The 27,655-nt window shown below is 40.6% G+C and overlaps 1 long non-coding RNA gene across 4 annotated transcripts in view; it reads left to right on the top strand.

Moving 5' to 3' along the window:
- The first annotated feature begins 960 nt into the window (after positions 1 to 960).
- The window catches only part of LOC119052959 (uncharacterized), a 28,112-nt gene continuing 1,417 nt past the window's right edge, over positions 961 to 27,655 (top strand). Inside the window, exons 1-7 of one of the 4 annotated variants that reach the window (XR_008391736.1) lie at positions 961 to 1,005; positions 2,013 to 2,072; positions 2,383 to 2,510; positions 4,148 to 4,244; positions 5,454 to 5,549; positions 9,851 to 10,001; positions 20,104 to 27,640. This is a non-coding gene — a long non-coding RNA (uncharacterized LOC119052959). Of the gene's footprint in view, positions 1,006 to 2,012; positions 2,073 to 2,378; positions 2,511 to 4,147; positions 4,245 to 5,453; positions 5,550 to 9,850; positions 10,002 to 20,103; positions 27,641 to 27,655 lie in introns of those variants that run through there. The other 3 variants (XR_008391734.1, XR_008391733.1, XR_008391735.1) reach the window with 3 other exon arrangements.

Raw genomic sequence — 27,655 nt, 5'->3', positions numbered from 1 at the left:
CTAGAAGATGGTGAGGGAGTAGGGAAGTGAGACGGCAAGAAGGGGAAGGCAATCCGTCTGTACAGTGAGAGGGTTGCCGCGGTGGGCTCTGAGGGCTCAGTCCTGCATGACAGAGTATCGGGAGCACGCCTCGCAACTGTCTCCCCAAAAGACAAGAAACCCGAGACGTCTACACACCACCCTTATTGGGTAGGCTTGCTTCTGAAGGCACTCACTTCCTAGCACTTCTTGCCTGTCACAAATGCAGAACAAGCAATCCCATATGGCCAAAGAAAGTCCTAAGGTAGAGAGAGACCTGGGTCCCTGAGTAAGGATGTCCCAGCCAGCAGCTTCAGGGGACCTGTGGGAGGACTCAGGGAATGTGGGTGGGGCATGGACAGAGTTTGATACACTTCAGTAATAGTCAGCTCTGAAATTGAGTGGCTTACCCCTCAATTTAATTTTCCTTTGTGCTCACGTACACTCCTTTGTGGGTCAGGCAGATTTCCTGGATAGGGTACCTTCACCTCAAATCTTACATCTATCCCCGGTGCAGTCTTCACACCTCAGAGCCTCTGCTCACAGCCCAGCAGGCAGGGAAGAGGGAGGCTGTGGCCAAGGGCGTAGGATGTGGGATGGCCCAGCCTGGTGGTGGAGGACAGCAGATCTGCCTGTGTCTGCACCTAACTGCACAGGAAGTTTAGGAATCTAGCCTTCCTACGTGCCCGAGAAGAAGACAAGGGATTGGGTGAGCATCTTCTCATCTCCTTGTCTGAACTTGAGAGAGTTCTCTGAACATCTAGCGCTTAATGGGTACTCTACTTTTTTCTTTTGAAAGTGAGCTTGAGTTCTTTATATAGGTTCTTTCAGATGCAAATGACTCCGTGGACTAGTTACTGCTGAGGAACACGGAAGAGCAACCACGGTCCAGTGTGGCTAGTGATTTAGACTGAATCTCTGAGACAGAGAGACTGAATCTCAGAGACAGAACCTCTGAGAGCTGAGTATGGACCTGCTCTTGACTAGGTATGTGATTTTGCACACATTAGCTTCTTGATATGAAAAATATTAAAGTAGTTACAATATTGTATGACTGCTTAAGCTAAGTAGCTGATTATATATTTTTTAAAGAATATTTTCATGTAAATATATATATCTTTGTATATAATGTGTGTATATTATATTTGTAAATGTATATATATATATATATTGTATTTTTCAAACCATAAGACTCACCTAGGTTTTAGAGGAGAAAAATAGGGAAAAGAATTTTGAAGCAAAAAATGTCATAAAATATTTAATAACATAAATAATATTTCACCAATGTAAATGTAAACAGAACTCAACAGCAGCATTAACAACCATTATTCCACCCAAATTAGGGGGGAAGTGCATCTTATAGTCCAAAAATATGGTACACATATATATATGGTGTATACACAAAAATTATACATATCTATAATGGTTAATATTACCTGTTAATTTGAGCGAGCTGCAGGGTACCCAGATTAAACATTATTTCTGGGTGCTTCTGCGAGGGTGTTTCTGGATGAGATTAGCATTTGAATCAGTGGGTTCAGTAAAGAAGATTGCCTTCCCAAAAGTGGATTGGCCTCCTGCAATCCACTATCCAACCAAAAAAGTAGAAGGGCGCTCACTCCTTTTGCTTCCTACCTACCTGCTGAGCTGCCCTTGGGCCGGGACTTCCACCCTCAGTGTTGCTGGTTCTCAGGGGTTTGGACTCAAACTGGAAATATACCACTGACTTCCCTGGGCCTCCAGCTTGCACAGGGCAGATTGTGAGACTTCTCAGTTTCCATAATCACACAAAGCAATTCCTCAAAATAAATCTCTTCATAAATATGGATCGATCTACCTGTCTCCTCTTGGTTCTATTTCCCTGGAGAACCCTGATTAATACCAGGCACGCGGAGTTAGCACTGAGTCGAGAATGTCCACTCTTGAATGCTCTATACTTGCTGAACTCCCCTTTCTGTCCACCGCATCTTTGCATGATCTTTCTCTTCCCTCAGAGAAGAAGTGTGTTTGTTCTGCAGCTCGCAGGCCAGCCCGGCAGGTGTGTGTCGTCAGAGGTGAGCAAATTGGGGCAGCAGCTGTGGGTTAAATCCCCGCTCTGGGTAGACTGTGGGAGAAGAAACACAGGTCCTCTTGTGAAACCCAAGGAAAGCACAGACCTGTAGTCAATCTGGTCTCACCCGCAGGGCCGTTCGAGTTTCTCAGTTCTAACGTTTCTAGGGTGAGAGGGGCTTTGGCTATTTATTATACCCTGGGGGCCAGTAATCCACATACCGATTAAAAGGCTACATTTTCTAACTAACAAAACAGTGCACGGTGCCACATGACAGGGAAGCCTTTTTCTTTTCCTTTTTTTTTTAAAGCCAGGTTTGACCAGTCAAAGCTGCTGGATGAAAGACCTTAACTTCAGAAAACTCAGCTAAAAGAATTTGACATTATATCTATAGTCTGGTTTATTTCAAAAAAGAAGTATGGGAGGATGGCATTCCTACCAGGTGTGTGAGACAGTGGCCGTATTAAACAGTTGCGGTGACTTTTTCATTCTTCATTCTTTCCTATATTCATTCTTCAGAAATTTTTCAAGTGGCAGTCACAGACCAGAATCTATGGTAGGTCCTGGGTCACCTCCTTTGGCTGTTTCTCTCTGGTGGGAGGAGGCCCACTGGGCCCAGCCGGTGCCGCAAGTCCAGACTCTAAGGGTTGACCTGGCCTATTTCTTGAGCAGCAGGCGATGGAACAATGACCATCTGAATCCTGTCCCCACGTATGATTGTGTTCTGAAGTACAGCAGTAACAGTGAAAAGTAAATTTGTGTTTTCTCTTCTGCATCACAAGTGATTGAAACACGTCTAGCCATGCTCTCCTATGACAGGGTACAATAGGATACAGGAGTTAAGGAGGAATAAATAGCTAACGTAACATGTAGTATGTGCTAAGTGCTATCCTAAGCATTTTCCACACATTAACCCATTTAACCCCCCAATAATGCTATGTGGTAGACACTATTATCATTCTTGTTGTATGGAGATGGAAGCAGATAAAAATAGATGGTTTTTCATTTATGGGAGAAAGTACTTAATTTTCTCATCTGTGTGGCCTTATTGCCATTCCATGTAGTTCTGTTAGAAACAGTATCACATAAAAGAGAACCACCTTTCCCCGCAAAGGATTAGAGTTGGAGTCTTCAAATTTGATCAATGGTTTAGAGAGGATTCTGCAGAGATCACATTGTTTGACACACAGGAAGACTGTTCATTTATTCCTCCATTCACAAAGAGTTGCCCGCCCTGGACTGGATTCTGGGATCTGAGGATGAATGAGCCTCAGGAAGCACTCGGGCCAGTAGAGAAGAAAATGTGTAAATAAATCCTTACCATGAGATGTTGTAAAAACTCCCAATAAAATCTGTAAATTATAGGACAGGGGCAGTTATTAATATAATAATAACAACTAACACTCCTGATCATTTATTCTGGACTGGGAGCTGGTCTAAGAGCTGAACATTATTAACTCTTTTAATCCCTACAATGTCCCTATGAAGCAGGTCCCATTATTTCCCCAACTTAAGAGACAAGGAAGTGAGGTACTAAGAAGTTAAATGGTGTGTCCAAGGCTTTTGGGAGAGGCAATCCACTGTGTACCCTGAGCATTCCTGGATTATCTTGCTGGTGTGCCAAGAATTCATGGAACCAGGACACAGCCTCTCCATACACTGAATCTGCTGGTGCCTTGATCTTGGACATCCACCTTCCAGAACTGTGAGAAATAAATGTGTTGTGATATGCCACCCAGGCCGTGATATTCTGTTATAGCAACCCAAATGGAATAAGGCACCTGTGAAAATCATTTTAAAGATTTTAGGTGAGAAAATGTCATGACCAACTTGGTGATTTTGAAAGATCCATCCAGAACTGTGTCCAGAGGAATTGGAGGAGCCAAAGAGATCAAATAACAAGCAGTCGAATCAATCTAAGTGAGACATGCCGAGGGCCCGAACTCTGTAGTGTGTATAGTATAAGTGCCAGTATTTTTAATTTAATGCCTAATGACAATAGTAATTAACTTGGAATTATTCCAGCCAGAATTGTTGTATTTTTAGTTCCTGAGCCTTGATCTTTTTCCTTTATAAAAGAAGCAGAGAAGGTCACCTGAATAAAGTGATCTGGTTTCTGCCAATTCCAGAGAGAAGAGGCTAAGGAGAAGGTGGATCTCCAGGCCCTGAGACAAAGGTAAGCATGTGTGATAATAAGAGACAGGCTCTATCTCCTTCAATCATGGTGGCAAAGAGAGATGAGAAAAGCTAACAGGACATTGCTATCCAAAGCAGAGATTCTCAGACCTTCCACGCAGAGCCCACTGAGGCAGAAAAACACACCCAGAAGCACACACATAACTCACTTTTTCTTTTTTCTCCTTTTATAGAAAAATCTCTGGTAACGTGGTCCCTGGAGAATAAAGTTGGGGTTGTTGGCGATGGTGTTGGGGGTTATGGAATTATCTGCTTTGGCAATGGGATGTGAATAGTTTATTCTTGGTTACCAGAGTCCGCGTGTCTGTAAATGTAACTATGGGAAAAATTGCAGTCCAAAACATTGTTGGTGAAAATATGCATCACTACACAAGTGTCACCTTGGCAAAACAATTCCTGATGAACTAAATTGATAATAATGAAACCAAAGAAACTGTAATTTCTGATTCAAAGCAACAATACCAGGAACTGAAAAATATAACTTAGGCAAAATCCCCTACATCACCTAATATTCATTCATCCTTCCTCCTTCCTAATGGAGTCCAAAAACTGTTGAGGAATGTACTCTCCGCTACATAGCCAATAGCATTAAGAGAGGTGAGCTCATCTCCAGCTTTACCTGGCAGATTTTAGATTGTCTGCATAAGTCCAATTCTCCTCGCTGATGAGTGTGTTAGTCAAGGGGCAAGTGACGAAAGCTCTTCTTGTGAACACTGCTGCGTCAGAATGTAATGCCTGGAAATGCCTCCTCCAGCTGCAACCTTGAGAGGGGCTAGCCCAGGGACAAGACTGATGCAGAGAAGGGGAAAGCCAAGGCAACTCAAAGAAACAGAGCTACAGCTTCAGACATCTTGTTATGCAGATTCCACTTGAGTCGAGAGTTTCTGTTATTCGTTGCCTAAATCTTCCGGATGCAATGACAGACACATCTAGAGTGATCACTCCCTGAGGGAGGCTTTGCAACAGGAGCAAGCTCTGGAAGAGCTGTCAGGCTCTTTAGAGAAAGTCTGAGCCAGAATCTTTAATAAAACAGTAGAAACTGCCAATGGTAGTTTGTGAATACCAAATTTTATTCATCCTGCTAACACCGGTACTAACTTACTACCAAGGAGCCCTTCCAAGTGTCTGTAAATTGAAGGTTTGAGAGCCAGAAGAAGGATGTTCATTTTTGGACCATCTCTTCACACAGGGTCGAGTCCGGACAACGTTTTAGAAAGAACCGCCCTACAGACAACTGGGGACACCCCACCATGGGGGAAGGATGGTGGGGAATGTTTCCTATAATGTAAGTACTCGCAGTCATAGCTAAACTGCTATTTGTTAAATACAAGCTGTAGATAAAACACATTGCTAAATGACACTGCCAAGGGAAAGTTTATTATAATTATGGTAATTTAGAAAAGGCTCTCATGAACTCATTTTGGCTTAGGCTGCACAAACCAGTGATAAGTTCTTTACTGCACATCTCCCGAGAGCTATTTGTAGACTTCTCCCCAGACACTCGTCTACTTTCTTCATTAAAAATTTGGACTGTCTCATCAAAGTCAACAATCTGTTCCCTTTGATTTTTCTGTAAATCAGTGGGTAGTATTTCATTCTCTCTTTTCATTCTCTCTGAAGAGAGTTTGTAAAAATTTACATAATTTTAATTGAAAGATATTTGGTTCTCGTGTATAATAAGGTAACAGTTGCTTAGAGAAAGTCTGGGACCCGGGGAAGCAGAGTCTTGTGCTCTTTTTTTCTGACATTCTGGCTTCTCTGTACTTTATTATTATTTTTTTAAGATTTAATTTCTTTCTTTCTAGAGAGAGGGTAAGGGAGGGAGAAAGAGAAGGAGTGAAACATTAATGTGTGGTTGCCTCTCACACACCCCAACTGGGTACCTGGCCTGAAACCCAGGCTTGTGCCCTGACTGGGAATTGAGCCAGTGACCCTTTTGTTTGTAGGCTGGTGCTCAATCCACTGAGCCACACTATCCGGAGTTGTACTTTAATATACAATGTTTGTGGCATGTACCAAAAACTTGGATGAGAAACCATCTTGTCATATAGAATTATATTAATTTGCCTCTTTCAGGTAACAAGGAATAGAGACTTTCTCTTACTTCCAGTGATGACTTGTCATTAGGAAACAGAAAAAAAGGGAGGAAGTGGGGGGGAGGAGGGAGGAAGAGGAAGGAAAGGGGGAAGGGAGGGTGGGAAGGTAAGAAGGGAGGGAGGGAGGGAGGATGGCAGAAAAGGAGTCCTGGCTGGTGTGGCTCAGTGGATTGAGCTCTGGCCAGTGAGCCAGAAGGTCGCCAGTTTGATTCCAGGTCAGGACACAGGCCTGGGCTGCGGGCCAGGTCCCCACTTGGGGGATGCAAGTGGCAGCTGATTGATGGTTCTCTCACACATCAATGTTTCTTTCCCTCTCTTTCTCCCTCTATTCACTTTTCTCTAAAAATAAAGAAATAAAATCTTAAAAAAAAAAGAAATAGAAAGAATCAGGAACTACATCCGTGACTACACGGCTACTATTCAAGAGAAAAAAACAACCACAACGGCTTCTTATCAGTTAGGACACAGTACCAGCATTAACGACAACAAGAGCTCTTGGGACCAGATATCTTTGTGCCCTCAGAATCAGACATCTGTCACTCCCCACTCATAATTGTCACACTTGTGACTGTTTCTTTTAAATCTGGTTGTCCACTGCTACCTCTGAAAGACAGTTTCACTACATATAGAATTCTAGGTGGACGGTGTGTCTTCTAGTTTGCATTCTGCCCCATGAGAAGTCTGTCACTATTGTTGACACTGGATTTAGAAAATCTCTTTTGAGATGTTAAGATGGTTTTTAGGCACATAACCCACTGTACTCTCAGATCATTGGCATCTGAATAAAGTGCACATAAAGATTCAGAAAAAATCTCTTGTTAATCTCAGACTCAACTTCATAATTTCTATCAGCCTATATTCAAATTCACTAATGTTTTCTTTTGAAGAGTCAAACTGCTGTTAATGTCATTCAGTGAATATTTTTTATTTTAGGCATTGCATTTTATAGTCCTAGAATTTCCATTTTGTCCTTTTTTAGAGTTCTCTTTTCTCCCCTGAAATCCCCCATCCCTTTCCATTCTATTCACATTTCATAAATTTTTTTTCCAGCCAGGATTTTATTTATTTATTTTTAAATTCTATTTTATTGATTATGCTATTACAGTTGTCCCAACTTTTCCTCCCCTTTACCCATCCCCCTGCCCTGCACCCTTCACCCTCCAGCATCCCCCCAGCCTTAGTTCATGTCCATGGGTTATACATACAAGTTCTTTGGCTTCTCTGTTTCCTATACTATTATTAACCTCTATTTTGTCCCTACCATGTATTCTTCTTATTCCCTGTGCCTTTTCCCCACTTCTTCCCCACCCTCTCCCCACTGATAACCTTCCATGTGATCTCCATTTCTGTGATTCTGTTCATGTTTTAGTTGTTTGCTTAGTTGTTATTTTTTAAGTTCAGTTGTTGTTAGTTATGAGTTTGTTGTCATTTTACTGTTCATTTTTTATCTTCTATTTCTTAGATAAGTCCCTTTAACATTTCATATAGTAAGGGCTTGGTGACGATGAATTTCTTTAACTTGACCTTCTTGGGGAAGCACTTTATCTGCCCTTCCATTCTAAATGATAGCTCTGCTGCATAGAGTAATTTTGGATGTGGGTCCTTGCCTTTCATGACTTGGAATACTTTTTTTCAGCCCCTTCTTCTCTGCAAGGCTTCTTTGGAGAAATCAGTTGATAGTCTTATATAAACTCCTTTGTAGGTGACTGACTCCTTTTCTCCTGCTGCTTTTAAGATTCTCTCTTTATTTTTAATCTTGGGTAACTTAATTATGAGTGCCTTGGTGTGTTCCTTTTTGGGTCCAATTTCTTTGGGACTCTCTGGGTTTCCTGGACTTTTGGGAAGTCTATTTTCTTCACCAGAGTGGGCAAGTTTTCCTTCATTATTTTTTCAAATAAGTTTTTTCAATTTCTTGCTCTTGTTTTTCTCCTTCTGGCACCTCTATGATTCAGATGTTGGAATGTTTAAAGATGTCCCAGAGGTTACTAAGCCTCTCCTCATATATTTGAATTCTTGTTTCTTCATTCTGTTCCAGTTGAATATTTCTTTCTTCCTTTTGTTCCAAATTGTTGATCTGAATCACTGTTTCCTTCCCTTCACTGTTGGTTGCCTGTATATTTTGCTTTATTTCATTTTGTGTAGCCTTTATTTCTTCCTTCATTTTGCAATTGAGTTCAATGAATTCTATGAGCATCCTGGTGACCAGTGTTTTGAACTCTGCATCAGATAGGTTGTCTATCTCCTCATTGCTTAGCTCATTTTCTGGAGTTTTGATCTGTTCTTTCACTTGGGCCATATTTGTTCTTCCTGGTGCACCTGTTTTTTGTTGTAAGGGGGCAGATCCTTAAGTATTTGCCAGGGCTGGGCAGCCCTGATGGCTGCGTTCTTGTGCTGCCGGTGGGGGAGGGTCCCGGACAGAACAATGCTGCTGCTCAGCTCTAGCCTCACTTTCCAAGGAACTCTCCTGTGAGGCTGGGAGTTTTTCCCGACATTGCAATCCCCACAGCACTTTACAGCTAAAAGTTTTGAGTTTCCCATTCAGCTAGTGCTGCCTGGCCAGCACTGTACGCGGCCTTGCCAGCGTCCTCTCTGCAACCCCGACTGGCTGCCTGTGTTCCTCCCTCCTACCAGTGTGGATGACTGTTCCTTTAACTCCTTGGTTGTCAGACTTCAATGCAGTTTGATTTTTCTGGCACTTCTGGTTATTTATTGCTTTTAAATTGGTTGCTATCCTTCTTTTGGTTGTGTGAGGAAGCAAAGTGTTTCTACTTATGCCTCCATCTTGGCCAGAGTCACCTTTTGTAAATTCTTAAAAGTATTTATAATAATTTTTAAAGTCCGGATGCTAATTTCAGTAACTGGGGTTAACTGCAGATCTGCAGTGTTGACTGTTTTCTCGCGGTTATTGGTCAGTGACTCCTGTTTGTCTGCAGGCCCCATACATTTTTTACTGTATCTAAGACAGTGAGTTTTTTAGTGCATACAAAGACAGTGAAGATTGAAGTATAATAATGTTTAGATTTCATTTCACAGAAAACGCAGGCCTTTTCCTTCTGTCTGACAGGGCGAAAGGATGATCGTTCAGATTCCTTCTAGAGTCCAGTGAAACTGACTCTGGCTGAAGGTCTAATCAGATTGAGATGACCTGTGCTTGGACCCCCCCTCGAACTCCCGCACCACTGCTGTCTTTTCGAAATTATCAACATTTGCGTGGATGGGATTCTGTTTTAAATATATTTCCCTTGCTTTGGATTTAACGCCACAGAGCCCTGTAATTCAAGCACTGTGGGAATGCAGGGGTCTGTGAGGTTTTGCCCTGCATTTTATCCCTTTCTTCACCAGTTATATTTTTGTCAAAGTTTGAAGGTAGGGTTGGGGATGTAAGAGTTTTTGGACCAATTTATTTTTGTAGCTGGGACATTTCCATACTCCAGTTCAGCTCTCTAGCCTTCACTGCCACCTGAAGCTCAGCTTATTTCTTCTCCTCCAGGCAGAGTCTCTCTAGGACCACTGGCCCTGCCTAGACCAGACACGCTTCCCAGGCGCAGACTGACTGCCCCTTTACCAGTGAAGGACTCGTTCTCCAAAATTCAGTTCATGAAGACTTTCTTTGTCCCTGTGTTTGTTGGCCCCTTGAGAAGGTAAGATGTTATAGGTCCGGGTTTTTCTTGGTGTTACCATGCAGACAAAGGTGTTTCATGTCCTCCATGTTCTAATCTGAAGTGGAAGTCAGAATCAAACATTTGAATTTCTAAGAATAAAACCATAAAGTTACCAGAAAAAAACATGGAACAATTTATTTTATAATTTGGAAGGGAAAAGCCCTTTTACAACAAGACCCAAACCTCAAAATCTCAGAAGTCATAAAGAGAATGATTTAATATATTCCTCTCTCTGTAAATATTTGTATATGTTATATATACATAGACGGAGAGACATAGACCTCTTTCTATACATCTCTGTCTCTCTTCCACTGCGGCAGAGTGAAATATCCCAGACAGATGACAGACCGAGAAAATATTTGCAACACCTAAGATAAAGATTATCTCAAATATATATTTAAAATATTTGATAAATAAGTAATAAAAATGGAAAGGCAGGTAACATAACATACAAATCACCATAAATAGAGTTTCAATATGAGAAGATGCTCACACCCCCTGAAAACTAATAGCTGCAAATCGGACTGAGGGCTCTCTTTGCCCGTCGCCCTGACAGAGCTGGGTGCTGGCAGGGTCTGGAGCAGCAGCTCTCACACGCACTGTGGATGGGGTGTGAATGAGCACAGCCTCCTTAGTGTGTTCATTCCGTGCTGTCTCAGAATGTTCTTTGGTTATATCTAGCAAAAGTGGAAAATAAACATACCCTTTGACCTAGCAATTTCAGCTCCAGTAATTTACTCTACAAATTTGCTGAAAATGCACATAAGGATGCATGCAAAAGTATAACCACTGCAGCATTGTTTGCAAGAATAGAAACAGAAAATAACTTTGATACCACAGTAGGGGGTAGTTAAAATTGTACAATATATCACTTCAATGGAATACTAGACAGAAGGAAATTAATACAGCTGCATGCTGATATTAAAAAAATTACCAAGTTATATTGCCACATGTAAAAATCAAGATACAGAGTAATATAAATTGTGTCTGCATTTGTATGTAACAAAAAGAGGCCTATGGAGATATGTCTACAGAGCAATGTTCAGGAGGCACACAGGAAATTGTTCAGTGGGAATAGGAGTCTGGGGTGACAGGGCGTTGGCTTTTATTTTAAAGCGCACTACTGTGTGAATTTCTTAAAATCGAGGGCCATGTTATTTTTTATAAAAAGGAAGTAAATTATCATTATGCTATAACATAGGGCAGTGAGCAATGTTTACTAGGACTTATGCTGGTGTAGTATCACGGACCCTGTCATATACTCTTTTGAATACTCAGGGTCCTTACAGGGCCCTTGGCATAGGAGAGGCGACGTGTAAATGAATGAGCAAATGACACAATGAATTTATTGACAGGGTGTGTTGCAGAATCTACTGATAACTTCAAAACGCTGATAAATTTAAGCGAACCTTCTTCTTCAGTTGTCCACCTAATGACTTTTGCTGATCTAAAATGAGAGCTACTAGTCATAAAGACTTTGAGAAAACATAAATGAACTTTTGTTCTCAGGTGAGGGTTAGCTATCATTCCAGTAGAAAAAAAAAAGGATCTCTTGTATGAACTGTAACAGCATTTTAGAAAAGGAACATTGCTCTGGAAATCCAGAGTAAGGGTCTTTTGCCTTTGCTTTATACTAGCTAGTATCTAATCTTATGTGAGATATTTTCTTATCAGGGCTTCTTTTGTGAAATGTTGGCTAATGGCTAAGGTTGTTTATCCCTTTCAGATTATGTAATTTTAAAAAAGGACAATCCAAAACAAAAAATATGCAGGCAGCACATTCCACATTTATGCTTTTTAAAATTTCTATTTCTGTGTAACAAGCCTCATGCCAATTCATTTTCCCAGAGAGGACCAACCCAGGCTGTTAGACTTTGCTCCTGTAAATCTGAGTCTGACTTTTGATTATCCGTGGAAATCTTGGCTCTCTAAACTATTCTTTGATTTCTGGGGGTATATGAGTACAGAGACACGCATTAAACACATGTTTCTGGTTTCCCATATTATATCTATGAATACATAGTTGTTTTATTAGAACTGAACTTCAGCAAGATGCTAGAATGTAACCCAAGTTCTTTCTCTTAAAACTTCAGAAAAGGTTCTCAGGTGATTCTGGGGAAAGCCACTGCATAACTGAGTTTCTGATGTTCCAGCAAATAATTGCTGAACTCTGCCGGTTTGCTGTGAAACCACATTGATTACCTTGCCTGATGCACTAGTCTGTGCACTGGGGACACGGTTAAGATGAACAGTGGTTCTTTCCAGGGGTTCATTTAGCTCTAAAACTAGAAAACGAAAGACTATTTTTTATCAGTAGCTGAAACAGGACTGGGCTGGAACAGAGCCAACGGCAGTTCAATTAGGCAGAGACGAATTGGGGGAAAGGGAGACGGCAGTCTGTATTCAAGCACAGGCAGGATCTCCTTAGAAATGGACGGTGCACAGCAGCTCCAGCCCCGTCCTAGAGAGAAGCCACTGAGGACAAAACCTGGGTAAACCAAGACAGTTTTCTCTGCCAGAGAAAATGAACTTGTAGCAACCACGTAAGGTTAACATATTTTAGGGTAGACATGCTTCGGCTGGCTTCTTAGGAAACTGTTCTGGGTTTTTTTTTTGGTTCTCTATTTATTTGCAATAAATACCACTAAAAAAGCCACTTTGTTAATCACAAATATCTGTATTAAGTCATCTTTCCTCTTTACTACATGAATGATTTCCCAAAATGGGGTATGGGAGACAACCTAATGGTGTGTGAAAAGAAAACTGAGAACTTCTAATTTTTTATTTTTCTTCCATCCTTTCAGTCCTTCCCCCCTTTTCATTTTTTATACTGTGTCTAAGATAATAGTAAATAGAAATATATTAGTAGTAATAATATATTAGTACATGGTCATATTCTATAAGTTCATGATTATGCACTTAATAAAGAGTTTAGGCTCAATTATTTTTATTTGTGTTTTTACAAGTAGAAGTACTATGCAGGAAAAAATTCTGGAGACTACTACTTTAGAATCTAGAGTTTAAATCACGGTTTCTGCGACTTGCTTCTACTCACAAGGTAACATTGAGTTGGAAGGAAACGCTGGCTATTGTGATAACACCAGTATCTCCATAACCCACTCCAGTGTTATGAACGTTTTTATTGAGGAAAAGAATAAGGAAACACAATGAAAGTTAAGAGTCTAAGGGGTGTAAAAAGAGAGATTCAATGCAAGTTATAGTAACTTGCCTTTGTAAGCGTTTAAAGAATGAGAATGAGAATGATAAAATTTTACCTTCTAGATTACATAGCTATGTAATCACTTACGATTTTTTTTTAGTGATCCTTTTTCTGAATTAGAGAGGTCCCCAGTGGTGGTCTTATCCCCTCCTTTCTTCCTACCACTGTGGAGTAGAGCCTTGCATGCCTGGGGAGGACTGAGTCTATGGATTGTCGAGTTTGCAAATAGTTTGTCCAACCCACTGGGTATGCCCGGGCCTTCATTTATCTTACTTAGTAGTCATTTGACTTGTTTGTTGAACAGAGTATTTTAATACTGAATTCTCCCTTGGGCTATGCAGAAAAAATAAATGATGAACTGTGCAGCCGTGGAACATGCACAGCATGTGGATGGCTGCACAGCAGAGCAGGCTGTCCACAGGGCATGATTTATGCTTTGCTGTAAGAGCACAGCTAGGCCTCAGAGATTTCCTCCACTCTGTGTTGATGCACTGAACTCCTCTCCAGTCTGATCCTCATTATTTTGACTTGTTGAATTTCCCAGGACAAGTTTTGACTCTTAGACTGGGTTCCCCATCATTTGATACCCTCAGCTGTTAACTTCCTGCTCCCCATAACCTCTCCTCCGTCACCTCCTAAGTCCAGGTGTGACCTAGAGCTGCAAACTGATTGACTAGTTCAAGGAAAGCTACACATCCCATAAAGAAGGAAAACACATGCGTGCAAAACCAAACATATGTTTCTTTTAGAGAATCTGAGTAAATGGAGCCCCTGTCCCTCCCCGGGTCTGGAGACTGGGGAGCAAAGCTGGATGGTAACACAATCACGAAACTCTCTCGAAGCCAGGGACTGATTCCACCACCTCCTATGTGGGGCAGTCTCCAGATGTGTGACACCCACTGTGCTCAGTACCAATGAGACTGCAAAGAAGGGTGCCTAGGCTTTTCCTTTTGACTGTGAGTTAGCCAGCAGGGGGGCCAGATGGAGTGTTCTGTTTTCACACTGTTATTTCTTAAAGTTCCACTATAATCGTTCTTGATAAATCTCCTTGCAGGCTTGCTGTTTGGGTATAAAAAACAGTTTGGTGGTCCCCAGGTGCAGTTATATCCCATTCCCAGTTTATGGAATATTAATATTTTGCCTGTTACAGGGGTTCCCAGAGAGAGTGCCATTTTCAGAATGTAAGGAACCCATGCTCGGTTTGTAGATGTTTAAGTGACTTTAGGATCCTTTGGCTTCCACCACTCTAAAGTGCTCAGATGCCCAGAAAGTGGCAAGGGGCACAGACCAGGGCACCCTACAGTTCCCTTTTTCCAGTCTCTGTCCTAATTTCATTTTACTAATTCTTCCCTAGCTTCCTAATCACAGTTTCCTCTACAATTGCTGGGGATGCTTTTTCTCTGCAAAAGTAAGCCAGAGAACAACTGGCTGTAGAGAACAGGGCACAACTGAAAAAAAAAAACCCAAAGGTCTGCAAAAATAAAAAGAAACTAAGGAGACCAAGGACTGTGTGTATCTGTGAGCAGAGTCCTTTCTTCTCTCAGCTGCTGCTGGGAGATGCAGCTCAAAGGCCTAGAGGTGGTTCGTCATTGTTGTTGGAGGGGCCTGCCCTGCACTGTCCTCACTTGGGTGGCCTGACGCTCTGAGAGGCACTGCAGTGTAGTGGGAAGAACACGGGCCTCCCAGCCCATCTATCTCAGGTTGGAATTCCAGGCTCTGTTACTTACCAGTGGACAGGTCATTGGGCTTCTCTGAGCCTTAGTTTTCTGATCCCCAAAATGAGGGTGACAGTCCCCAACTTACTGGGGTGCTATAAGGACTAGGCAAATACGCTCAAAGAATGAGCTGTTCCAGCGTCCAGAGGCTTCCATTGTGATGGGTAAGAACATAGTGAATCAGGTTTATTTTCTTTCAGGGGGAGTGTAAGCAAGAAGGGAGAGCAGATAGATTTTTGGATTAGTGATTTCAGGATCTAGGTAAGGCTACAGTGTGAACATTGGTATCACAGATCTTCACCTTAGCAGTGTCCTTGAAACCTAAGAATTGCCACATATTTTATGAACGACGTTGTTCCTAGGCTCCTGCGTTTGCCTAGCGTAGACAGAGGGGTCTACATGCCGACAGACCCACAAATAACATCCCGTGTCCTCAGCTACTGTCATAGTCTCTGCCAGTGTTTCAAGCCGCAAAAAGTACAAAACAAACAAACACAAAAAAACTAAACACCTCACACACCCCTGGCCAAGGCCCATAAAAACCATACAGTGGTTGCAGAAAGTTTCCAAGCAAAGGATTTCTCAATAACCTAAATTATTCACAAGTTTCTTTTTTTCCAATAGAAAATATGTTCCTTGCTTGAATGAATTCCCACGTTAAACGTCTGCCTTCATCACTCATTTTATTACCAGTCTAAACACAGACTGTTTCAATGGAGGCCATTTACAATGCACAATAAAGAGGATTCATTACTCGTTTTCCTTTTATTATCTTTCGATCGCTCTAGCTTGAGATAGTGCTTAGAATGGACATTAGGCCCCAGTAGTCAGGACATTACAGAAATGCAATTAATGATAATACTACTTAACGCCTTCAAACACCCAGACAAGAGAAACACCCTTTCCCAATCCCTTAACCTTGGGCTGCTTTTCATCACCGTTATTCCACTTTCATCTCATTGAACTTCACATTTTTCACAGGCGCTCTCCCTCTTCTATTTGATATGATGTCTCCCTCTGGGTCTGAAATAGTCACAGGCCCTACTCGGGTTGCTTAGTCTATTTTTTTCTTTAAAAAATACACAGAAAAACGCTCCCCACATTACTCTCAGGTGTGATTTCTCTAGGAACAACCTGACACCACCATTCCAAAGCAAGCTGGAGATTGAATTCAAGTGCTACATGCAAGCAGTAAGTGTTTTTTGGATGATAGTCAGTGGTTAATAATCCAGATAAAGTTTACAGCCCCAACTACGTCCTGGCATTTGCCCCACGCATTATCACCTTCTTTCCAAGCTATCTCTACTCACCACACTTTATTCTGATACTGGGATACACCTTACCAAAATTGGAGTTAATAGGTTTTAGAAAAATATATATTCTGATAAACCCCACCGGCTTTTTATAATTCTCGTTAATGCCACTTTGCTCATATATAAAAACATTTACTCTCTTATTAAAAGTAATCATACGGAAGCTTTTTCTGTGAAGCTCTAGACCATCTACAAACTCATGGTCTCCATGGGTTTCCTCTTGATCCATCTAACTAAACTGTAGTGGGCTAATACAAACCGGAATCTGCATCCTCCATTCTCTTCTTACCATCTGTGAAACCCTGAATGAGTCGTGAAAGCTCTACACGTCCGTCTCCTTGTTAGTAAAGTGAGTATAGTAATGCTTAGTTCTTAGGGTTGTTAGAAGGAGTAGAAAGAATAGTGTCCATAAAATACTTATTGCCCTGCCTGGAGTAAATTAAATTCTTCATAAATATTAGCTACTATGCCTGCAATTGCTAGTTATTAGGTGACTACTATGTGACAGATGCTTTTATGTGCTATCTTAATTAATCCTTACAAAATTATGTTTAGTTATCATTATTATCTCCCGGCACACATGGGGAAACTAGCTAAAGAAGGAAAGTTGCCAATATGTTTCAAAAGTGGCCTTGAAAGCTAGGGCTGTGAGTCTTCAGCACCTCAGAGATGTGCGTTGAGTTTGGAAGAAATGGAGTTCATGCCATAAATATCCGGTCATTTCCCATCTTTTCTGTCTCAGCTTACTCTTGTGCCCAGCTAGAGGCATCTCTGAGCCCTTCCCGGGGATGCAGTAGGGCCATCCCGTGGGTGTTTTTTTGCCTGGAGCAAGAGAAGAGGCTCATTCACAAGAGCACTGTTTATTGGTGGTTATATAAAAGAAACTTGGTGCCAACTTCTGAGAAAAAGAGTCTCCAGTCTTGAGTAGTAGTCTCCAGTACTAGAGGAAGGCAGGAATGGATTAATGGCCTTTAGTATAATGTTGAGGTAAATGATTGCAGGTAAGTTAAAAATAGGGCAAAAATATATTGTTCAGGTCAACTTCAATTGTACAATTTAATACTGTTTTTTTTGTGATACAGGCAGAGATTCAGAAAATGTCATCAGGATTTAAAATCCTTTAAACATCCATCTTCTTAAAAGATAGGTTTCCTGAGTTATAGTATATGAGAAGGAAAAAAAACGGGGGGAAATGGAAGGGGGAATTGGGAGTCTACTATAAAGTTCCAAGGGAGGTTCCTTCACATTATCTCATTTAATTCTTCCAACTGCCTAGGGTCTGCTGATATCCCTGCAGACCCTGCAGTGGTCCCAGCAATATCATACCTTCATCTGTCCTTGTTCCTCTACTTAAGCTCACGTTTTGGAGCATGCCTTGCCCACACGCATTTGACATACATGTTGTCTACCCCACTATAAAAGTGGCTCTTCTCAGATTGTCTAGCCCACTGTTCCCTCATCCAAAACCCTGCCCCTGATTTACCTGCCTCCCTCCCCACTTCCCATACTCCAGTCTCCTACTCTCTTCACCAGGAGCTGTCCTGCAGGTCCCACCGTGCCTGCTCTCTGTCAGTCTTGAACTTGTGATTTGGAAGAATCTCCACAACTCAGTAGGATTGGAAATACTCTCCCTGTTTTATAGATGAGGAACAGAAGCTCAGAATTTAAAAAAAAATGAAGTTCAAGGCCACCTAGCTAGTCTTGGAGCCAGAATCTGAATTTTGAATTAATATATTTACCTAATTACTTCATTGACATATGAACACAAGTCTTTCTGATTTCCAAATCCATACCCCACAGAGCACAGAAAACAAGATATACTGGCTGAATCCTTCATGGTACTTCTGGCCTGGGGTCTCTACCTCATCAACTCTTCCTACAAGCTCAGGGTCCTGGTGGGTGAGAAGAAAAACAACTCATACGGATGTGATCCCACTCATGGTGGGGGCTATTATGAGTTACAGTTTAGTTTAAGGGAGAAGATGCTTCTATTGGCAAATGTATAATGGACCAGCAATAAAGAATAAGGGGAAATGTCTTATCATTTAATTAAAAAGTACACTTTGATATCTGAAAGAGAAAGAATTAGTATCAGTCTCTTTATTTGCTATTATTATTACATCAACCCTTAAACTTATATTTCTATTTTAAGTTAATCAACTTGGCCTTTAAATTAAGACAGTTCTCTTAACACTTTCAGTCAGCCGGCTAGCCCTCTGAAAATGGGAGGAATTGGAGTGGTTGTAGTGCTGCCAATAAATGTTAGAAAATTATCTGAACAGACTGGGGGAAATGGCATGACGGGGTCTGAGGGCCGCTCAGCAGGCTGGCTCCGGCCATCGTCGGCCATGCCATCATTGGCCATGCCATCGTCGGCCATGCCATCGTTCAGCCGTCTCTCCCACCTCCTTCCCAACCAGGTGCCAAGGAGGGAAACGTGTGAGTGCTGAAGCTCAGAAATACCCAGGGCTTTGCGGTCAAGTACACCTAGCAATGCCTTTTACTATCTGTGTGGCCTCGAGTCAATTACTAAACCTCTCTCAGTCTTGGTTTCTTCCACTGTACAAATTTGGACAGTAACTACCTCACCTGGTTTAGGGGAGAATTCAAGAAAGGAATGTTTGTGAAAACTTCTAGCTTTCACCATTAGAAAAGGAAGACATAGTAGATTTTAAACACGTTTGCTCTCTTCTTTTCTTCTATCAAAATCCAACATAGCAGGAAAAACAAGTGTTTCCTAATCTCCAAACACACTTGAAAAAAATTACACAGCCATCTCAGATTATGCAGATATAAGCATAATACCTTGTAGTGGCTAACCCAGTATCTTTAAGTAATATATTTCATGCCTAACTCAGCAAGGGGGCCTTGGAGAGTGGATTCATTTCTCTTTCTGACACCCCTACTGAAGAAAAATAGGTGAATAGATTTTCCTGCTTATAACCAGAATGTGGAAGTAAAACTGAACTGTTACGAAGCAAAATAAAGACTAAAATCAGCTAGAGTCTTACCTGCTAAATTTAAGATTTTCCATTTTATGAACGGTATCATTTTCTTAATTGCATACTTCATTATAGAGCTGTTAAGAATGATTTATGAAAAACATTTAGGTCCCTTTTAAATATGACACGGGTAAGCTTGGAACACTGAAGTTCACGTATATGTTTTCATGCAGTCTGGTCGGTTACTTCAACAAGGAGTGCATTTGTTCTTTTCGAACACACATCTCATGGCCTCTTCATTGGCTTCCCTCATGGAGAGCCGTTGTTTCAGTTCTTCAGCTCTCCCTTTGTTTATGCTACTGTAATAGAGTGTCCCCAGGGAGTTTCTGACTCAACATAATATTAAATAGTCAGCAACATAATCCATTATTTTACCAGCAGGAATGGCTTGTTTACTTAATCTCTCTTTTAAAAACAGTCATTTCTGGAAAGGCATTTGTACCTTACTTATTTTGACAGCGTCAGGAAGCTCCATTGTTAATCAAAAGCATGTTAAATCAAATAGACATACATAAAGGCCACAGCCAGGATTTGTCAGCTGAATTGGCTTTTACAACATAAAGCTGTAAAAACATTTTTGTAGAAGGAAAAACCATATAGCAGTACTGTAAGCACATACTGTGTGACAAAGCTCAACCCAGAGGAATCCACAGACAGAATCATGCATCAAATCCCCAACTTCATTTTCATGCACTATTTTTATAGGACAGGAATACGTAGACATTAAACACCAATGGTGGGAAAGAATATTAAGAATTAATGAGTGTATAGGAAAGATAAAGATTCATGCATTCTGAATCACTAAATGTATTGGTTGATTTATTTTGACAGGTGCAGTTTAGTTTTAATGATTTCAAATAACATTTCGTCGTGGGATACTAAAAGGCCTGCTGTGTGTGTGTATGTGTATGGTAATAAAACCTTGTAATATGAGCTTCACTCTAAGTCACAGTGGCTAAATCTTCATTAAGACTAAGTTGTTCTTTGGGTTTTTATATCAGTGAGGTGAAATTATGCAGGTATCGTCTAATTTATGATTTGATTTTTTGAGCATTGTTATTTATCTCAAGTTCAAAACAAAATATATTTCTGAAGAGAACACGGAGACTTTGTCCTCTGCATAGTAATTTAAGCTCTAGTGTTCGGTTTTTACAGGACTTCAGTAGGTCACTTCACTTTCTGTCTCAGTTTCCCAAGGATGCCAAATAGGGAGAGTCATTTCCTGGTGAGAGAATTAATTAACATTTGTAAAGAATTCTAAGATCTCCTTATGAAAGAACTCTTCACGAGGGAAAATCTTGTGCCTTACGAGATAAAAGAGCAAAGACTGTAGATTTCAAACACTGTGAAAGTTATTACAGAATAAAAAAAATACCAGAGGGATATAATTATCTTTAGAAAGACATTTTACCAGGCAGACTATAGTACAGTGAGGAAAGATATATTAAAAGGGAGTTTGATGAAGACTTCAGGGAATTAGGCACCATGTTATTGGCATGATGACTTAGACTCCTATTGTAAAAATTCTACATCAGATATGATCTAGGAGATGGAATGAAATGAGATCAACTCAATTGAAACTTAAAGCGAAGGATTCTAGTCATCCCACAAACTCTTTCATGATCCCTGTTTACTTCGAACCTCTAATACTTCTTCTACATGCTATTATCCATGCTTCATTATTGATTCAGATATTTCCCTCTTTTTTTGTAGACCTGAAGAGCCAGGTAATTGAGTAATGCAGGTAGAATTCATCTGTCCCTTCCTCTCTCACTCCCTGCCTCCCTGTCTTTGGTTAGGGGGGAGAGGGGTAAAGGGTGGTAGATGTGTAAGAGGAACATCGCATATATATGGTTGTCAATGTAACTTCAATTTAAATGAAACTTCTGTCCCTTCTCTTTGTGCCTGAGAGTTCTCACTTGCAAAAAATATCTTGGTGTTTTTATTAATACACCTTCCATTTTATGCGGAAAGCATCAAATTTTACAAAGCTTTGGGAAATAAATATTCATTTTGTCAAGGGTAAAATAACTGAAACCAAAAGGTTCTTTCTAAAAAGGACCTTAGGAGTTAGGGTCCTAGATGATAATTCCAGCTTCGATGGTAATTTTCTTCCTGATGACCACCATCCTCTGCATAGAGAATTGCACGGTGAGTCAATGGGGAGACTTGGTTTGATGGGACTAGGAAGTCCTACAAGTACTTTAGGTTTTGCATTGTTTTCCAGTAGTGTTGATCATTTTTAACCATAGGATACTAAGAATTCTCAAATCACAAGTCACTTGAATGAGAAAGAAAAGTTTCTCTGGAATAAATCCCAGATGATGATTACCATTTTAGACATTTGAACTCATGGCCAATTTAAGAGGCAAGCTCAGACTGAAGAGTCAGTGTGACAATGTAAGTGGAAGTTTGTACTGCAGTGTTGGGTACATAATAAGAGCTTAAAACATCCCAGATGAACCTTTTGCATGGAAGAAAAATGTGTTGAGAACAGTGACGGATATTGCTACTATGGGATATGGACAAATCCTGAAAGATTTTCGTATACAATCTGGATATAAATTCAGGCTACTAGAGTCGGATGTTGTTATGGTCTGAATGTTTGTGTCCCCTCCCCCAAATGCACTTGTTGAAACCCTACCCCCAAAGTGACAGTATTTGGAGTTGGGGCCTTTGAGTGGTGACTAGGCCATGAGGGTAGAGCCTCTCTGCTCTCTCTGGGCCATGTGAGGACGTCAGGAGAAAGCAGCTGCCTCCAAGCCACAAAGCAGACCCTCATCAAATATTGGTTCTGTTGGCACCTCCATCTTAGACTGTCAGCCATCAGAACTGTGAGAAATAAATGTCTAAGTCACCCAGTCTATGGTATTTTTGTCATGGCAGCCTGAACTAAGATGTGAACCACAATTATTTTATTCAGGCTTGTTAAAATATAACATGTCACTTTTTTTTTTTGCAGACTAACTATTGTACCCTGTTTCTATCTCTAAGCATTTAGAAGCTATTTCAGTTTTTAATCTGCTCCTAAATTCTAATTAATCATTAACTTCTCCCAAGAAGTTAGAATTGGGATGAAGCATGTTTAAATGGCCTATAATTGCTTTATCTTTCCCATGAATTAAAATATAAATGTTTCTTTTCTCCAAAAGGAAAAGAGGAAAAAATATAATTAATACCTAGCTGATTTGATACTATTTGAAAATCAATTGAGAAATTGAAATGATAGATAATCATAGTGTACAGCTAAGATGTTGCATTTAACATTTATATTTTTAGAAAATTACATTTAAATATGGTAGTAATTATCATAGCATGGAGGAGACATTCTAGAAAAAAATTATTTTGCTTTTGCCCCTGAGGACTGGGGGAAAAACTGATGTTAGGAAGATCACCCTCATTATGGAAATACATTTTGCCAAGGAAATACTAAGAATTTGTACAGAGAAGAGTGGCTGGAGGTACAATGATTATGGAGTTCAACTGGTTACATAAACACTGCATTTACTCCCCATTTCAGCATCTCTGATAACTCCCACTTATAATCTTAAAAATTATTAATACATGTAATGGTCAGTTTGCAACTCAATGTGTAAAACTATTTTGTAGTAGTCCCTCTATATTTTCCCATTTTGATTAAAATCTTGTCTATATCAAGAATTAACTATGAGATTTAGGCTCCTTCGAAACACTCTTGTTATTTCATCTGTAAAATAACAGGATTAAATTAGATCAGTGTGTTCTCAAACTTTAATGTGCATTTGAATGGGCAGGAGGTTTCTGGGGTGGGTCTGAGAGTCTACTCAGTCTACACAGTTCAAAAGTGATGCTGGTACAAGGACAACGTCCTGGGCAGTGATGATAATGTATATGTTTCCTTTCGTCTCTGCAAGATATTTATTGCCTCTCGCATGCCCCCAACCGGGCTCCCAACCCAGGCATGTGCCCTGCCCCCTGACTAGGAATCTAACCAGCGACCTTTCCATTTGCAGGCCAGTGCTCAATCCATTGAGCCACACAAGCCAGGGCTCATGTCTGTAAGATATTTCTTTAGGCGACCCAAGAATTCCTGCTTTTGTTGTTACACTGCTTGAATTATGTCAGTATAGGTTTTCCTTCTAATTATTTATAGCATCTCTTTGAAGTCTCTCTGAGATGCTGGATGCAGTCAAGTTTTAATAATAACTACAGGCTGGGAAAAGACTAAATTCACTCCTCTAAGTTTAAGACCTCAGACTCTTTGAGGTCTATTGATACAATGACCTCACTCTCCAGTCACCTCCCCTTTTATACTTTTTAATGTTCTTTGAATACTCTATTAACACCTCATGAAATGACAATTATTCACTATGCTTCCTTTCATTTGCTTGGACCATGGACATCGCCTGCAAACTCCCAGACAGTTTTCAGGTGAGGCAATGAGGTCTACATGTCAGACTGCAGGCTTAAGATTCAGAGTTCTCAACCCTGGCACTGAAGTCGAAATACGTATGCCTAGGCGTAACACCACGCAACAACATTTAAGTGCCTTATCGAAGCATTGGGTTTATTTCTGGCTATCTGCTATAAAATACTCGAAGAGGCTTAGTTGAAAAGTACTGGCTTACTAATGTAAGTGACCGCATCCCCACCCCAAGCCCATAGGACAATCTTGGGTGAGTTTCTTATTCTTCCTGGGCCTTGTTTTCCTTATCTGTAAAGTAGAGGAGAATTTTCATAAGACTGTTAAGAAGATTAAGTGAGTATTTACCAACACTGTCCCTCAAGATCAAACTGTTAAATCTTATTTCAGACTACTTGTATTCATGCATTTCTTAAGTAAATATGTATTTCCTGCTTGTTGTAAACAAACTATTATTTAGCAGTCATGAGAATCACTGGTATTCATAAAGACTTACAATTTATAAAATCTTGGTAAATTATAGATATTATACTTAAACATTAATTAATTAATTTTATTGTGTATCAGCGCTGTGGAAGACACGGAAATTGCATGACACCAATTTTGCCCTCAAAACATATAGTGTACTGGGAGAAGAAGACATGTCCTTAAGTAAATGTCTTCTAACAAGGAAGGCTTACTACTTACCACAGAGTTGGGAAATAATGTTCAGTAGTTCCTGTCTACTTCTCTATTGCAAAGCAAAGAAGATCTAAGTAGCTGTATTACTATTCCTGCTTCAGTTCCTGCATTTCATTGAAGTCCCAAAGACTTAATTTTAATCTTCATGAAGTTATTTTTTTTCAAGATAGAACAGGTGGTGTTGTGTCTCTGATCATGAAAACAATCTATGAAAAAGCACGAACCCTTGGGAAAATTAGGTGAGAGTTATCTGTCATCCGGGAGGGGACATGAGGGGGAGGGAGCCTTAACTTTTATTGCTTACTCTTTTGTACCCTTTAAATTTTGTACCATGTGCAAATATTATCTTTTAAAAATGTGTATTTTTCTAAATTAATAGATGCATGTTGAAATATATATTATATGATGTATAAAGTTATAAAACAGAAAATAAAACTAGTGATAATGCCACCATGAACTTACCATTTTGATATCTCTGTTTCCAGATTCCTCCAGGCATAGATACATACATGCATTTTTAAATAAAAATGAGATCATAGAATATATTATATTTTAAAATATTTAAAAAATACTTTCTGTGCCAAGACTATAAACCCACAACATAACTTTTAAAGTCTGTGTTACATTTTACTGTATGTGTAAACCTCACGTAGTGTATGTGTAATCGCCCTCCATGGGGCAGTATTTTCAAGAACTTTGTGGTGGACATATTTGTACATTATATTTGTGTAATCATCTTTTTTTCTTAGAATTTGCCGTTAGAACTTCAATTGCTGGACAAAAGATCTGCATGTAAAATTGAGATTTGAAGGAAACTGAGCATGAATATAGAAATGATCCATTTCTGCCCAGTTCCCCAGCTCCATGGGAGAGAGGTGCGCTGTGGTTTATGTGCAGGAGCAGAAGGAATAGGATCCTTATTGCTTTCCCAGGGCCAGGAGAGGTAGGGACTGTTTATCTTCAGCACCAAAGGCCCTCAGAAATGTGTGCCCTCAGTCTGTCCAAGAAATACCTGATGGAGCCCCACGAAGCAAGGGAAGTGAACTGAGTGGACAAACCGGAAAGGGAGGTGGGAGCGGGAGGCAAAAGGCTTGTGTGAGAATTTCAGATGTGACACCACTGGCAAGTTGCAAGCAGGGAACGGGGCGACTTGATTTGCTCTTTAAGAGCTCACCTGGAAGCCAGGCGAGCCCAGTGGTGTGGGCCAGGAAGGGAGGGAGGAGATGGTCAAATACAGAACATATTTTGAAGGTGGGGTCAAAGCATTCTGCTGTATGTTTACTGAAACAAATGTAAAATGTACTCAGCAAAATATGAAAGTGTCAGAAACTGTTACTAAACTGTAGTTGTCAGTGACGTGATCATTTATCAATATGCTGATTGATTTTTTTAAAAATCCATCTACCTTTAGTGATGGATAATAAAATAATGTGGTATGATAAAATACAATGAATAAATAGAGCAGAAAATTGGAAGCAGATGGGTCAAGGGATGGCCAGTCATGGCAATGGCACCTCCTCCAGGCCTGTGACGCCGAAGGTGGGTCATTTCATTTTCTCCTGGCTGCTGCCTGGTTCCTGGTGCGCCTACTGCGGTAAAGGAGGCCCAACGCAGAGCAGAGTGTTAGCCCAGGATCGGAGCAAAGAAATGGGGGCGGTGCACCATTCTTATAGCCTCAAAAGAACTAGAGGGAAGTGACATTATAAAGCATTCCTTATAACCACTGGTTATAAGTCTGCCAGGCCCACAACTGATTATATGAGGCACATTCACATTATGGAGGATAATTTTACTTAATACCCACTAATTTAAATGTTAATCTCATCGAAAACACCCATTCACAGAAACATCCAGAATAATGTTCTATCGACTATCTGGGCACCATGGCCACAACAAGCTGACACCTAAAATTAACCATCATAGCCTCCATTCTCAACCTCCATACCCTCACACTTTTGCAAAAGAGAGACGTTGAGGGGTGTAGAGGTATCAGTGCCGGTGCCATTTATTTGCCCCCTGATTGCACCCCTAAGCTGGTGGTCTAACAATATGCTTCTTTTCTAAGTGAATAAATGAGTGTTGTACTTCTCCCATGATGAACTGTGAAACTTAACTCTCCTCCTTCTCTCCACCATGACTGCATGTGACTTTTTTACCTTTCAAATGTCCTGGCCTAGGGCCATGGCACTGAATGTCAGGTGAAAGGTAAAGAATGCCACCATAAATGAAATATACCAGTAAATGACAGTTTACCTCTCACTGCCTCCTTTAGGAAAAACACAGAAACCCATTCCATGTTTTTCATGGGTAGGAAAGTCCATGCCTCTGAACTATTTGCTGTTGTGCGGAACGCCAGGAAAGGTGGCACTGAGATGAAAGAAACTGGCAACGCTAGAAAGTCCTCTCCCAAGGGCCCAGGACTGAGGCTCAAGACAGAATAACACTACCATTACTGATGGCTCAAGTTTGCATCATTCTGCCCTGACCCCTGTGGCTCAGTGGGTTGGGCATTGACCTGTAAACCACAAGTTCACTGGTTGGATTCCCCATTTCCCCATGGGGGCTCATGCCTGGGTTGTAGACTTGGGGGCGTGTGAGAGGCAACCAATCTATGTTTCTCTCACACATTGATGTTTCTCTCCCTCTCCTCCCTCCCTTTCTCCCTCTCTAAAAGTAAATAAATAAAATCCTTAAAATTGTTTTTGCATCTTTCTCTGGTGAAGTGCTTCAGCAGCTTGCTTGTGATTAAGATGTTAAGATCTTTAGTCAAAGTTCTAGGGTTCTCTAGTTTAAGTCATATTATCAATAGCTTTTAAAAAGTGCAGTCTACATAGCAGGCCCCAGCACCCCCAAATTGTTGTATCACTAGCATTCAGTTTTGAAAAATAGCTTTTAATTAAAAGCATTAGTGGTCCATTTCTGGGGCTTCTGCCCAACACAATGTGTCCTCCTGTTCCAGAACAACAAAGCACAAAGGACATAAACCCAAAGAGTGGATCTGAGGAGCATATCAGTCCCTCAGAATCTATGCAAACAGTCTTTGCTTCCAACAAACCAAAATTCTTATTGTCCCTTTTCTTCTAAGATGCTAAAAAGCTAGAAATGACTTTTGATCTTTCCAAAAGTGTATGTAGGATGATATCGCATTTATTGTAAAGAGGGGAGGGCCCATCACTACACAGTACATTCAGGTCAGTCCAAAGCCAAGACCAAATTCCACAAACATTTGCTGAGCGCCTTCTGTGTATAAATTGTCATATTTGGGTTTTGATCTTTAAACATATATTTTTTTTCACTACT

The sequence above is a fragment of the Artibeus jamaicensis genome, unplaced genomic scaffold (assembly GCF_021234435.1).
Source record: "Artibeus jamaicensis isolate MK-2021 breed Jamaican fruit bat unplaced genomic scaffold, CSHL_Jam_final contig_426, whole genome shotgun sequence".
In the NCBI taxonomy this organism is placed as follows: Eukaryota; Metazoa; Chordata; class Mammalia; order Chiroptera; family Phyllostomidae; genus Artibeus; species Artibeus jamaicensis.
Note: the sequence above shows the minus strand (reverse complement) of the source record. Positions and strands in the feature narration are given on the sequence as shown.